Here is an 11,074-nt window from a genome sequence, read left to right on the forward strand (position 1 = left end):
GGGGTACAGTGACCTACGCATGCCAAAAGGTGGGCCATTGACTTTCTGAAGTGGTGTATTCTACAGAACATCAGAATAATCTCAAGTCACTCAATGTCCAGATCTGAGAACAAAAAAATTAATTGGATATTAGTTCATAATCATAAATGGAGCTTCAAGCAAAGAGTCACTAATCCAGAATTAAAGGCAATTTTCTGTGTAACATTTCTGTTCTGTCTTCTTCCCGGAAGAGAGTGCCTCACATAAAAATGTGTGTCTCTGAGATAAATGAATGCATTAAAGCTCTGAACTGCTCTTTAATGGACTACAAATAGACACAATACAGGACAATATTTGAACAGTAATGATTTGTGCTTTCTTCTTCAAGTGTAAGTTGATTGCAAAGCCTTCTAGACCACAGAGTAAATAACTAATGGGGTCATGAATCTTAGTAGCTTCCAAATCAGAAAGATCTGCAACTTATCTGCTTTGACTGGAATGTGTATGGAATGTATAAATATTAATAGGTCTGGCAAGGATTCCTCAGACAAGCTGTCTAAAATTTCACAGTGGGAGGACTAAAGCCTCTGTGTATAGAGTGGTCGAGAAGATCCCACCTGGAAATGAACTGTCAGCATGTGTGTAAATGCATTTTTCCTGAAGCAATATTTAACATTCTGAGCTGCCCTGGCACATAAGCGCACGCTGCATAGAAATCTAACTCCAGCCCCTTATTTGATATTATGAGCATGTACGCTGGGCTGACTGCCAATATGCTGTAAGGCAAAGTAGCTGTGTGCCACATAGCCAAATGTTGCTTTGCCGTTGCTCTACTAAGCAAGAATTTTGGTTAATTTTGCAGTGACTTATTTATGCTGGTACTTTTATGGAGTCTATATCTATGAGTCAAATGAAAAAAAAATCTGGATTAAGTAAAATTGCAGAGACTAGATGCAGAACAGCCAAGGATCCCAAATTCAAGGTTGCTGACCCACCCTCAACTCTACTTGCTTGTGTATAAACATTACAACTACCAGAGGTTGGTTTCCATGATTCACTGCCGACTTACTTTTTTCTTTTATAAAGGTATATCTACACTACAGAGGTCTTTCAAAAGAAGCCCTTCTGGAAGAGCTCTTCAGAAAGAATATCTTTCAAAAGAGTGTATCTACACACATAGAAGCAGATCAAATGAGTGATCTGCTCTTTCAAAAGAGAGCGTTGACACGGGCCCCACTCTGTTCAAAGAATGGGCCCAGGATCGAAAAATCAGGCCCTAGGAGGAAAAGAAGGCCTGCAGAGAATCTACACACATTTTCTTTTAAAAGAAGCTTTCAAAAGGAGACACTCTTCCTGAAATGGGAAAGGAAAAGTGATTTCGCAAGGAGCACCACATTCTTTCAATTTATTTTCAAATGAACGCTTTTTGTGCGGAGAAGCTCTGTGGAATCTTTCGAAAGAGCCCCCTTCTTTCAAAAAAAGCTTTTGAAAGAGCTTGCTAGTGTGGACACAGCCAGGAGGACTGCTCCTTCGGAAAAACGGGCCCAAGAAGCATTTACGCACACATTTTCTTTTAGAAGAAGCTTTCAGAAGGAGGCACTCTTCCTGAAATGGGAAAGGAAGAGTGATTTTGAAAGGAGATCTTTATTCTTTCAATTTACTTTTGAAGGAACACTGTTTGGGTACATCTACACTAGCCCTGTGTTTTGAAAATAATTTCAAAAGGGGGTCCAATTTCGAAAGAGGCTGCAGAGCATCTACACACACAACAGTCTCTTTCAAAATTGTTTTCAGTGAAAAGGGGCATGAATATCAAAACCACTCTTCCCATCCAAGTTCAGGAAGAGCGACCCCTTTTGAAACCAAATTTCAAAATATGGCATGCGTAGATGCTCTGGGCCTGCAATTTCAAAATAGCTGGTTGACCATGGCGGTGGACTCAGGGAGCATGGAGACATCCTAGCAACCTCCGGCAGGGCTCTGTGGTCCCGGGGTCAGCCCCTTAAAGCTGCACGGCCCCGGAAACCCTGTGCAGGAAGCTGACAGCGTGCCCAGGGCCTCAGGAGCACTAGCTCTGCCTGTCAAATGCTCCAGCAGCCCAGACAGACGTGCCACACAGCACACTAGCTGGAAGGCGAGCCCCCGGCACTACAGGGACCTCCAGTAGGCCCCCACCTCCCAGCCTGAGGGGTCACCGGAGGAAAGCCAGGACCAGAAGAGGAGGAGCCCCTCTTGGACAGAGGCCAAGGTAGAAGACCTCCTCAGCCTCTGGGCAGAAGAGGAGGTGCTGCTTCACAGCACCAGGTGGCCCTGCAATTCAGAAGCCTTACAGCGGCTGTCACTGGGGCTGTGGAGGTGGAGACACCTCCAGCGCATGGCTGATCAGGTCCCATCAAAGGTGAAGCAGCTAACGCAGGCCTATAGCCGGACCAAGGATTCCTGCAGGTGATTGGGGGCAGGGGCTGGCCTGAGGTGCCCGCATTACTGTGCACTGGAACAGCTCCTCGGCCAGAAGGACGTCCCCAAGCCTTCAGTGGTGGTCGACAACAGGTGTGCCCAACACTGACCAGGAGACAGACCCACACAACCAGCTGGGACCATCGAGACAGACCACACCTGCGGAGCCAGGGAGCGACTCAGGGAGGGGGGAGTCCTCGTGATCGCTGTCAGCTCTGGTATCTTCAGCCAGGCCCCCTCGAGGCTGGTGTCCCCCGGACCTGTTCTCCGGAGCCCCAGGTAAGTAACAGGTGGATTAGGTGGCCCTGGAGGAGGGTCTATCCCATGTTCCCCAGCCCAATCCCAGACCCTGGCATGATGCCATCCAGCACCCACACCCGTGGACAGTACCCCGACCCTCCTGACCAGGAAGGGATGTGGGGGCCAGGCTGCAGTCAGTGGTCTCCCCACAGATGCAGTCCCAGTGGACACATGGGAACCACAAGGGGGGGTCGGCAGGAGAGGCACCACCTCAGGGGATGGTCTGTGGATGGCGGGGGTGGTGCAGGGGGAGCCCCTGGGCCCTGGCAACAGCACTGACGAGTGGCCTCTCTCCCCCATGTGTCTCCACAGCATCATCCTCTGAGGGCTGGACCAGTCCTGTGCCAGCCACTGGCGCACCTGCTCCACCATCTGATGGACCCAGGGAACCCTCCTCCCCATTGCCCAGGCTGCTGCCCACCCAGCCCCGGAAGGTCCCATGGCAGCGCCATTATGACCCCCAGAAGGCAGCAGAGGCCCACACGGCAGCCATCCAAGAGCAGACGGCCGTGCTCGAGGAGTGGCTGCAGATGGAGTGGGAGGACAGGGCCTGGCAGAGGGAGGTCTGTACCGAGGCAGCTGCAGCCCTCAGATGGCTGGCCCCCCTGCTGACCCCACCTGCAGCCCCCCCGCTGGCCTCTTCCCCCTGCCCCACCACCCCTGAACCTGCTACTTCTGCGTCTGAACGTGTTCCCGCCACCCCCGAACTCACTGCCCTTATCTTACTCACCCTTGACCTGTCCTCCCGGCTCACTCTGGGCTGCTGGCTGATTGCCAGTGAGAGTCTGGGGGAGGCTCTTCCCTGCTTCCACCCTAACTCTAACCCTAACCTTAACCCTAACTCTCTGATTAGCAGAGACTGGGAGTGGCTTGTCCCTTACAAAAGCAGCGTCTCTGCCCTGGGTGTTACCATCTCCACATCAGGCTCTGACAATGGGCCACATCCCTGATGTCTGATCTGACTTGTTTTTAACTCTTTTGATACATACTACTGATACTGGGCCATTTCCACCTTGACTGAATAGACCTTGTCAGCTCCGACCCTCCCTTTTACTGGGATCCCACTCTTCAAGTACCGCTCTGAAACCCGCCTGCCACTCATGCATCTGACGAAGCGGGTCTTTGCCCACAAAAGCTTATGCTCCAAAATATCTGTTTATTTATAAGGTGCCACAGGACGTCTTGTTGTTCTATCAAGTTATAGGGAAACCAAACACAACCATCCTGACGGAAGCATACCCTGTTAAACATAGGCTTTTTGTGTGTTGATCTGAAAAAGGTTTACTTAGAATATCATCTTTTGTAACCTGCTTATTGAAAACACTATTTTCCATTGTGTGTTTACTTCTACCTTTTCCTCTTTGAATCAACGAGCTATTACAAAGATTCACCCTGGAAGCAAACACCTGAGAGGAAGGCTGTATTGCACCCAGGAGTGTAATTTGTCCCTCTTCTAGGTGTACCTGCTCTAGCTTTAATGGAGCTAGCTTGCAAAAAATTGTAGTGAGCACACAGTGGGATAAGCTGCAGCATGGGCTGCACAGGTCAGTTCAGCACAAGCTTTATTATCTGGCATCCCCAGGGAACCAGGATTGCTGGGTAATAAAATGTGCCAGATATTCAAGCTGAGGCCACCAGCTCCTGTCTGCCAGTACCAAACTGCCAATCCACCACTCCAGTCAAGCAATGGGCAGTCAGCCCCATTCCATTGACCCCCAACAGACAGTCAAACCTGTGTCAGTCAGCCCCAGCCAGGCAACTGGTCCCACAGCACCAGCTACAGGCAGGCAGCTAGCCCTGCAGCAGATGGTCCCATGGCTGGAAACCTTGTCTGGACATTCCGGTTAACCAAACGTGCCAGTTATCCAAGTGCCAGATAACATGACTTTTACTATAATAACCCAAGCATTCAGGCTCCTGTACCCCAGGCTGCCACATCCTTGCTGTTATTTTCAGAGGTTACGTCTACACTGGAGAGTTTTGTCAGCAAAACCCCAGTTTTGTCAACAAAACTCATGGAACGTCTACACCCAAAATGCATTTTGTCAACTGTCAGTTGACAAAACTCGGCACTTTGGCCAACAGCATTCTGCCTCTCCGTGATGAGGGATAATGCCTTTGTCAACAGTTTCTATTAAAAAAAAAGCCATGTAGACACTCTAGGCGGGGGCCTCTCTCGACAAACAGGGCTTCTGGTTCACCAGGCAGCCCTGTTTGCTGAGCTTTCAGTTGACCCTTCTGTTGAAAGAGTGGCCAGGCAGTCAGGCCGCTCTCTGTCAACAGAGTGGATTGCTCTTTCAGTCCTTTTTTGCGTGTGGACGTGATCTGGAAGATTTCTTCCAACGGTAACTTCTGTCAACAGATCACTGTAGTGTAGGCATAGCCAGAGAGTAAAATAGGCTAGAGCTAGCAAGGTACATCTACGTGACTAGCAAAGCACATTACCACCTGCAGTGTAGACATACCCTTTGGCTTTTAAACAGGAAAGTAGAACTATGCTCCTTCTTTTAATTTATACTGAAATTATAGTACTACACTGGACAGAACTGTCTTCTCCTCAGCTATTTACTGTTCCAGTATCTCCCAAAACCTTTTCAGTGTTATACGCAGTACTTCTCTGCAAGGAATGTGACCAACAGAAAGAGGTTTGACAGCTAAATGTTCATTTTGGTTAATGAAAGCCAATGTAAAGCTAAAATGAAAAACTTTAAAACCTATATGTTTCATAAACTTAGATACTATTTTCCTTTTCTTGTTCTATTTCAATGTCTAGTTTTGTTTTTAATGTTGGGGGCACTTCAGATCATTTATTCATTGTTGATTAAATATATTCCTCTGTGTACAGGGTCAGCTCAAGGCCCTTGTAACTAAAGCTTTGCAGAAGAAAATCAATCTCTCAGTGCCTAGTCTAGTCCTTTGGATGGGCACTCGGCTAGTATGGAATGTTTTAGACTGAAATCTAAGTTACCACTATTTAGTGTTGCTGGTTGGGAAAAGGAAGTATTTTTACATGAGAACTTTTGAAAAACTAACTTTTCTAACTTTTGATGGTACTTTTTTTTATTTTTACCGAAGAAACTGCATAATTTTCAAATATGAATCCTCCATCCTTTTTGTTTAGAAAAAAGGAAAAATTCTGACTTTTAAAAAAATAGACTTTCTACCAGCTGTACTATTTTTGTCGATGAGCCAAGAAATCTTTCTGAACTGGTAATGTTACTTGCATAATTTGGATAGTCTGAATTTGGTAATATAGTAATATTCCCAGAGCTTCTATGTCAGCCATGTGCCTCAAAACCTACTGACATTTCAAAAATATGTTGATTTTGCTTAATACTGGTTAGAGGGATTTATTAGAGGCTCTGATTTTGCACCATAGAAATCAGCAAGTGTCTTGTCATTAACTCCATTGGGAATATATATGTCTTTCTTTTCGTTTTGTTTTGTTTTGTTTTGGGTTTTTTTTGTGTATATGTATGTGTGTTTTGTTTACTAGCTTTTGAATGCTCCCACAAAAAGAGAATGTCTGTTGTTTTCCTGCTACTGCTTTTCCTCTGGAAGTCATAATTCTTCTACTTGTAACATAAATAAATGACCCGAGAAATAGGAATATGGATCCCAATTTACAGTGAGGTACAGAAGAACTAAAATAAAATTATTTTTCAAAATATTCTAGGGCAGTGTCTTTGACAGAGTGTCGAGCAGGCTGGATAGAAACCAGCAAGGCAGAACATTTTGAGTTTTGGAAATCAGCATTTTCCAGTGGAAAGCGGTTTCATTGGGAACCGTTCAACTCACTCTATTGGGTTTGTCCTGGGGATTGTGCCTTCAAGGCTGAGCTCCCCAGACAGAGATTCTGAGGAGTATTAAGCTCTTGTTATGCATAGCTAGGTGGAACCAGACACAGAATAAAGCAGATCTGTTTGCAATCACCTAAAGTATTAAGAGAGCACTGAGCACCATAAATGCACACAAAGTCAGGCTTTGCTTCCAGATGGAGTACAAACTGCAGGAGCAGCTGAACATTAAGAAGCACAGAATCTGCTTTCATACAAATGATGCTCCTTGAGTGAAAAAATACACATATGACAAATAGCAGAATTATTTCTAATACTAAACAACATAAAATTAAGAAAGCTTTCTGACACATCACATTCTGTTAAAACCTTGCAAGCATGCAGCCAGTCCCTCATTGGTGCAGCATTTGCTTTTAGACTGAAATTTAATCTATTGCTATTTTATATGGCTGGTTGGAAAATGTTAAGTATTTTACATGAAACAGGTTTGAAAAGCACTTTCCGCATGGGAGGATTTTGGTTTTTACTTAAGAAGTTGGATAAATCCCAAATACAAATCTTCCACCAACACTCTTGGTTAGCCCAACTAATGCTATTGGCCTTTGTACGAGAGAAATGTGTTTTTACTGTAGGGAGGTTATACTGGAAATGAGGATGCCCCTTTAATGACCACAGCAAGGCTGTTTGCCAGCACTACTTGTAATTCGCAAGTAGAGCAACAAAAAAAAATCTTAAAATTATAGAATTGGAAATGAAGGGTCTGATTGTGCTGCTAGTAGATCAGCGATGGATTAAAGAAACCTGGAGAATATCATGGCATTAGGGCCTCCTTGTGGTCCCTGACTCTTAAACTATGGCCCTGCCTCTGTACACCCAGTTCTTCCTCCCATTTAGATGGGAAGACAACCTCTTGCTCCAGAGAAATGAGGTCTCTGACAGGAGGTCTCCATTTTCTCTGCCAAAAGGAAACAGAAGTGTCTCTCCTCCCCACATGCCTGTAATCAAGAGCAATGGGGGAGGTAGTAGAGGAGCCTCTTCAATACTTACAATTTGTCTTTTGGAGTATCTGAGTAGGGTGGACGTATTGCACTGTCCAGATCACATCTCATTGGGACACGTGGCTCCGAGCTGTTTCAGGCTCTTGGCAGACTCTGGCAGACACCACTGCTCTGAGCATGCTTTTCTTTACCACAAGGAAAGCGAGAAACATTTTTGTTTAATTTAAAGCAGAAATTCTGATGTAACTGGCTATCTGGCAACTGTGGATCTTGGCATGAGTTTACAGCTCCTTTGGCTTAATCTATCCCTGGTTAGAGCCTGGGTGGAACCATATTTACTTCAGTGGTGGTCTGCATGGGGACAGAGCTGTGTGCAGAGCTGTGGCTTTCTCTTTCATGGAAAACTATTAAACCTGACATTATTGGTAAGAATGCAATAGTATTCAGCAGCTTCCTTGAAAGACGTTTCTGAAGTATGGGGCTTTTTAAGAGTAAGGGCTCAAAACCCCAACAGGACAGATTCTTCTTTCAAGTGGCCACTTTATTGTGGGCATCAACAGAATTACACCAGGACCTCATTTGGCCCACTCTGTCTCTAACAGTGCTGAGACATAGAATTTAGACTTTAATCAGTGTTAGCACATCTTGAAAATTGGAACACAGGCGGCCTTCTCTATTGACACTATCAATTTTTAGACCATTTCTTATGATCAGCTCATGGGCTAAATCTACACTACAGCAATCTGTCAACAGAAGTCACTGTCAGAAGAGATCTTCTGACAAAACCTCTGCCAACAGATCACATCCACACAGCAAAGTGGATCACTCTCTCGCACCGATCGGTTAACAGAGAGCAGCCAGAATGCCTGGCCACTATGTGAACAGAATGAGCCCCAGAACGCTGTCACACAGGTTCACATGGCTGGCAAGCCCTTCTGGGAGCCCCTGCCAGGCACACTTGTAAAGGGTTCGTCTGGTGCCTGTTCTTTTCCCATGCTGAGGCTTGCCAACCTTGTTGGGGGATAGCATGGCTACTGCAGGGCTAACAGGCTTTCTGTGAGTGTTTGCTTTTTCTAGATAGCCATGGTGCCAGAACAGCTCCTGGACATGCACTACACCCACTCCCAGTTGCTTGAGCTGATGTTCACCCTGATCACAGCTGTCCTCGACTTCCTGTGGGGAATGACCTGCCACCAGTATTGAGGACTGCACCCTCCAGCCGCGTCTACACGTGCACGCTACTTCGAAGTAGCGGTGCCAACTTCGAAATAGCGCCCGTTACGGCTACACGTGTTGGGCGCTATTTGGAAGTTGAAATCGACGTTAGGCGGCGAGACGTTGAAGTCACTAACCTCATGAGGGGATGGGAATAGCGCCCTACTTCGAAGTTGAACGTCAAAGTAGGGCACATGTAGATGATCCGCATCCCGCAACATTGAAATAGCGGGGTCCGCCATGGCGGCCATCAGCTGAGGGGTTGAGAGATGCTCTCTCTCCAGCCCCTGCGGGGCTCTATGGTCACCATGTGCAGCAGCCCTTAGCCCAGGGCTTCTGGCTGCTGCTGCTGCAGCTGGGGATCCATGCTGCATGCACAGGGTCTGCAACCAGTTGTCGGCTCTGTGGATCTTGTGTTGTTTAGTGCAACTGTGTCTGGGAGGGGCCCTTTAAGGGAGCGGCTTGCTGTTGAGTCCACCCTGTGACCCTGTCTGCAGCTGTTCCTGGCACCCTTATTTTGATGTGTGCTACTTTGGCGTGTAGACGTTCCCTCACAGCACCTATTTCAATGTGGTGCTGCCCAACGTCGAAGTTGAACGTCAACGTTGCCAGCCCTGTAGGACGTGTAGACATTATTCATCGAAATAGACTATTTCGATGTAGCGTGCACGTGTAGACGTAGCCCCCATGTCCCAGGGCACCAACTGTGCTAGCCCCTCCAGGTGGGACTGGCTCATCATGGAACAGTGAGGACGACCATCAGTGGCTCCAAAACATCAGAATGAGAAAGGAGACCTTTCTGGAGCTCTGCACTTGGTTTGCCCTCACCCTCTGTAGACTGGACACTCGAATGCAGCCTGCCATATCCCTGGAGAAGCAGGTCACCATCACTGTATGGAAGCTCTCCGCCCCAGACACATACTGCTCCATTGGGAACCAGTTCGGCATGGGTAAGTCCACTGTCAGGGCAGTCTTTATGCAGGTAAGGCATTCTTGGGCCAAAGGCCCTGCTGGGAGGGTAGAGCACGTCCCACCCAAGGACGACCCTTGGAGAGTGGGGTTGGAAGTCTGAGGGGGGAAACTCCATCCCCAGGGAACCAGTTTATTCCACGCTTTCATAGCCCTGCTGCTGGAGGGATGGCCTCTCAGGGGATGTGCCCAGAGAGTTTACAGGGAAGGAACAGGAGGGGAAGGGAATCATGCTGGGGCCCAGGGACTCCCTCCCTCAGTCCCTGAGGTATGTGTTTGGTCTCCTCCCCTTGCAGGTTGTGATGGCCATCAACATGTTCCTGCTTCTGAGGGTCATTCACCTGGCAGACCTAGAAGCAGTTGTGGCTGGCTTCACCACCATGGGGCTCCAGAACTGCTTTGGGGTGGTCAACAGGACCCACATCCATGCCTCAGAACACAGCGCAACCAGATTCATTCATCAGAAGGGATACCACTCTGTTGTGCTGCAGGACCTGGTGTACCACTGAGGAAAGTTCCTCAACGTTTATGTTGAGTGGTCAGGCTGGGCATATGATATGTGGATATGCCACATCTCTGTCCTGTGCTGGAGAATGGAGGCAGGCACCTACGTTCCCCGCCAGGAGCTGGCAATCAGGGACGTGGACGTGCCATTGTGCATGGTGGTGGCTGTGGCCTAACCTCTTATGCCCGGGCTCATGAGGCTGTACACTGGCCACCTGGACCTATGCCAGAAGCTGTTTTAACACCCACTTAAACTGGGCACAGAATCAGATTGAGTGTGCTTTTGGCTGCCTCAGGGCACATTTTTGGTGCCTCTTAACCCAGCTGTACGTGGAGGAGCAAAATGTTCCCCCAAGTAGTGGCTGCATGTTCTGCCCTCCACAGCCTTGTGGAGTGGAACAGGGAAGCCTTCCTCCCAGGGTTGTGGGGGTGAATGCCAGCAGCACTTATGAACAGCTGGGCATGGCTCCAGTCCACCAAGCCCACAGGGACAGGATGCAAATCTGGGAGAGCCTATGGAAGAGCTTCTCCGGCAGCCCTCAATGACCCTCCCCAGGGCACCACCAATTAAGGCCTTGGGCCTACGGCCCTACCCATCCTCACCATAACCCCCTTGTTTCACTCCCTCTCCCCAACCCCTCCCAGTGGGGGTGATAAACACATAACTTTTTTACTTTAACATGGAAAGCTATTCAAAATAAACAGTTTGATTTAAAACTATTTGCAGTGTGCAATGATACATAACCATATATGGTGGGGAGCTTGGGAGAGGGGGTGGGGGCCATCAGTCCAAAATCGGGTGTGGGGCTGCTCCCTTGCAGGGGAGCAGGACCCCAAGTGGTGTCAGACTTGGGA

General features: G+C 47.9%; 1 pseudogene; it reads left to right on the forward strand.

Moving 5' to 3' along the window:
- Positions 1-9,527: 9,527 nt before the first annotated feature.
- On the forward strand, positions 9,528-10,395 carry LOC142018595 (uncharacterized; annotated as a pseudogene).
- The last annotated feature ends 679 nt before the right edge of the window (positions 10,396-11,074 follow it).

The sequence above is a fragment of the Carettochelys insculpta genome, chromosome 1 (assembly GCF_033958435.1).
Source record: "Carettochelys insculpta isolate YL-2023 chromosome 1, ASM3395843v1, whole genome shotgun sequence".
NCBI lineage: Eukaryota > Metazoa > Chordata > Testudines > Carettochelyidae > Carettochelys > Carettochelys insculpta.